Source organism: Atta colombica, unplaced genomic scaffold, assembly GCF_001594045.1.
Source record: "Atta colombica isolate Treedump-2 unplaced genomic scaffold, Acol1.0 scaffold220, whole genome shotgun sequence".
Classification (NCBI taxonomy): Eukaryota; Metazoa; Arthropoda; class Insecta; order Hymenoptera; family Formicidae; genus Atta; species Atta colombica.
The window spans coordinates 337,289-341,731 of NW_017259317.1; positions in this window are offsets into that span (position 1 = coordinate 337,289).

Here is a 4,443-nt window from a genome sequence, read left to right on the forward strand (position 1 = left end):
ACTTTAATTTACGCTCACTATTTGATTTTCGTTTAATTTCATAGAGAGATTTATACACGAGTGAAAAAAGGGTTTTTTCGTATATGTAAATTTGTGCTTTTCGTTAAATATAAAGCAGCAGATGACTTTCCAAATCTCGTAGAGTGAAATCTCACTCGAAGAGAGAGACTGAAAATTCAGCCTGTCTTGAAAAGAGAATGAAAATATGGTCACTCTTGTTTAAAAATGAGAGATTTTCACTCCTTTTAAAGTGAGATTTACTCTTTTGGAATGAGATTTACTCCTAGAAGAAGTGAAATCTCAATCCTTTTTTGGAGTGAGGTTTCATCTACTCTGGTATTACATTCCAAAAAATAATTGAAATTTTACTTCTTTGAAATGAATCTCGTTTCAAAAGAGTAATTATCATTCTAAAAAGAGTGTCTGCTCTTAAACAGAAATGGCTATATTTTCACTCTTTTTTCAAGACAGGCTAAATTTTCAGTCTCTTTGATTTCACTCCACGAGATTTAGAAAGATAACAACAAATATTAAAATATGCTCTGATAATTTCGATAGAAGCTTAATGTAAATATTATCGAAATGTATGGTTTGCATTTATCCGTCAATATAAAATACATACCTTAACGCATATGCGAATGACAGATTTTACATAAGTAGTACAACAAAAATCTATCTCGAAAATTTTCTTGTTTTTCTTGTTGTTCAGTGCAAAGGGGTTAACGTGATAAAGGATTCGATTTTTCTGACATTTTCCATCGCTAAAATAAGTCTGAAGTTCATAAAAGCGTAAGATTTGTAGCTCGTTTAAACGAGCTTTCTCTGCCCTCCCGAGTTTGCTTTCGTTTTGGCGTTAACGTTATACACTATATTGCGCGAATAAAATGCAAAGAGAACGTAAAAAGATTAATAAAGAGTGACGTACGTGAAATGCTACGCCGAGCGTAATATAATCAACACGTAACATTTGGCTCTTTTTAATTCCTGTTCATTACCGGTCAGCTATAAAGTATAGTATTTAATTTTATTATATTTAATGTAATGTAGGATTTCAGCATAAATCATTTTACTTCATAATTATATGGAATTACACATAAGCGAGCTCATTTTATTGAACAGAAGTGGATCAAAAAAGTAAAATTTTTACATGTATTTACTTTTGGAATATAGATTATTTTGACATGATACATAGTTTTAAATTTCTCTTTTGGAACTATAAAATAGCTGCAATGTTTTCAACAACACTTTATATTTTTACAAATTCTTTTTTGCTTCTGAAAATAAACTCCGTTACAAATGCTCTATAATTCGCATCGGATTTCAGGATAAAATTCCGATAGTAATTTTATATGCTGAGTGTTTTGATATACAATTTTATACGTGTGTATTCTGAGTCGTTAAATGTTTTTTTTATATTACACATCACTAGAAAACTGTAAATAGAATTTTATCCTGAATTCTAGCGATTTATAAATCAAGTAAAACGAATTTTAAAACCATGTATAAACCTTTATTGCACTATTTCAATTCAATTCCTATATTCAATGGGCCAATACTGCAGCTGAAAACGAGTCAATTTGAAAACGACTCGAGAATAATGCACATCATTTTATTTTGAAGTCCCAGTAAAACCAAATAAACGCGTCGAATCTGTTTTATGACAATGCGTGATCCGCGTGTCTTTGATAGGTGGAACGCCTTTGATCGCGCGATTGAATCTCGAGGGTGCAGCCCGACCGAGAAATATCACGGAAGTAATCTGCTTTGAGCACGATGACGAAAATGTTTATCATACTCCACCGCTGATCTCGCTACGGCGCGCACAAATAATAAAGCTTATCGACCCGCTGGGATATCACGAATAAATCTTGGAACTCCATTTCCTCTTGAATGACAACATCGTACGAGTTATCGCGCGACGTTTTCATGCAGAAGAGAAGTAGGGAGAGAGAAGAGATAAAGAGAGAGAACGAACAGCATGAGCGATCTCTCTGGCATTTCCCATTTTCGCGTGTTATCGTCCGCCAGTAGGTCGATAAAATCTACGACAGGTGTTACGCAGGTGGACGATTGTTTCGGAAAGAATCGACATTTCATGTCTGGAATAAGCGATACACAAATGCTCAGAGGAAAAGCAACCCACGATCTCTCCCTGCTACAAAGAAAAAAGAAACAAAGATACGAAATAAAATATAAATGTCCCGCGAGAAAATGTAAATGTAAATTTGTAAATTGTTTTTTGTTAGTCTACTTTTTGAGTATGTGAGATTAATATAATAATATATCGATAATGTTAATTATTAAAGCCGGAGCACAATGTATAATGCATAAAATATAAGAAAAACGATCCAATCTTTCCTTTTCATGAAACAAAAGACTCTCTGATTAGTCGATTTTCTTACAATATGTTTTATGCATTATGTGTTATGAAAAGATCTGTGATCTCGGACCTTTATTCTTCGCTTTAGTAGATATTGATAAGTTTTTGTCCAGATCTGAAGAGTCTAACAAATTAATGAGCTCTGGAAAATTTATAGAATATTTACTTTACATATATACGTTGGTATTAGCAGATCAAATTGAATCTTTTATCTTTGAATGGTAAGCATTTTTTTGGACTGAAAAGATTTTCAATAAAAATGTTATAGGTAAATATGACGTTAATCATTATTGATAATTACGTTTCTCGATAATAAAGTTCGATTATAGATCGGTAATAATATAGCTCAATAGAGTAATGCATTCAAACACAATTGTTTTGCTCTTGTTTTTATTTCAATCGATACTGCTTATATCTTAATACCTTATATCTTAATACAAATGAGAAATATCGGAATTATCTTATAGGAAATTAATAAATTACTCTGGTACACGTTAAATAATTGTGACAGCAATCGAAAGTCGTACTTTATCGGTATATACTTGGTAAGAGAAAGAAAGCCTGCAGATGCATCGACTATGCTAGAACATTGCTGCAGCATCCGTTGCATGGTTGTAAACGTATCGCGCAAAACTTTCACCTTTGCAATCTCTCGATTCGTTGTCCATGTATCTCAATATAGTTGAGCTGTACGAACCTTGACCTGAAATTGCTTTCCACGTGTCACCAGTTTGTCTTCTCGGGCCCATCATTGTAGTTTTAATCATTTATTTTCTTGAACGACTTTTATATGCAAATAAAATCAAGCGTTCCTTTATCAAAATTGATAAATAAATTTCTAAGGCTAACGTTACGGAGAACTCTAGCGAAATTTTTCAGCATTACATAGGATAGCTCAAATATGCCGTGCTAAGATTTACGCCGCAGAAGTCAAAAAAAATAGAAGAAGTGAAGATAATTTTCTCGCAATTACTTTATTACATGCCTTTATGTTATATTAGTATTATATTATAATTTCAGTTCCTTATTGTTAATATCAATGAAATTATTGTGAGCTGAATCGGTCACTGTGAGTAGCGCCATCATAAATTATAATCTACATAAAATGATTACTGTAGGACGTGCATTAGACTTGTGGTTATTTCGTAATACATGAGTGTAGAGAAATAGTAAAGCATGTTGTATAACAAAATACAAGTACTTTGCTCTTTCATTCTTTGTCTGCCGTATATCCCACCTGTTTGATATATTGAATATATGGCATTTTTAGCAGGCGGGATTTATGCCTAAAATATTGTATACAGAATGGGCAGATTAAATTCAGTGCACTAAATGCAATAAACGCATTACATGAAATATGTACCTCATGTCATAACATTTGTAATACATGTGGGAAGATTGTAATTATTATTTATTACTTCATATACATATTTATCATTTTCTTATTTCTTAATAAAACTTTATAAACGCATTTCATTATAAGTTATTGTGTCATTTTATTATAAGTTATTGTGTCATTTTACGACTTATTTATATGCATTATTTAAAAATTTTTCATGAGCCGTACATATACCTTCTCCCTATGGATAGTCATATATCTCATCCCTATGGAATATACAGCAAAAATATACAGCAAAAATACAAGGATTTAAAAAAGTTCATTTTTTAATACGAAATATAAATATTTCGGATTTCCAATATTTTTTTCATAATAGTAGACAGTTTTTACTGATGTAGTTACTGATATAGTTTTTACTTTAAACATAATAAATAATAAACATACAACTTAATAAATTAAGTTGTTGATAGGTGCGGCGTATATATCGGAGTTATCCTAATAAAAATTGACAAATATTAATTTTTATATAAATATGTTTATATAATTTTGTAAAATGACAAATAGACACATATATTCATTTTCTTATACTAATTCTTATATATGTAAGTCATATAATGTTATCTTAATTACTAATTTATATAAATATTTTTCTATCTTCTAATTATAAAATTTTTTGTAAAATTTTGGTACTTCAAATATTTAATTGAAATATATGTATTTGAGA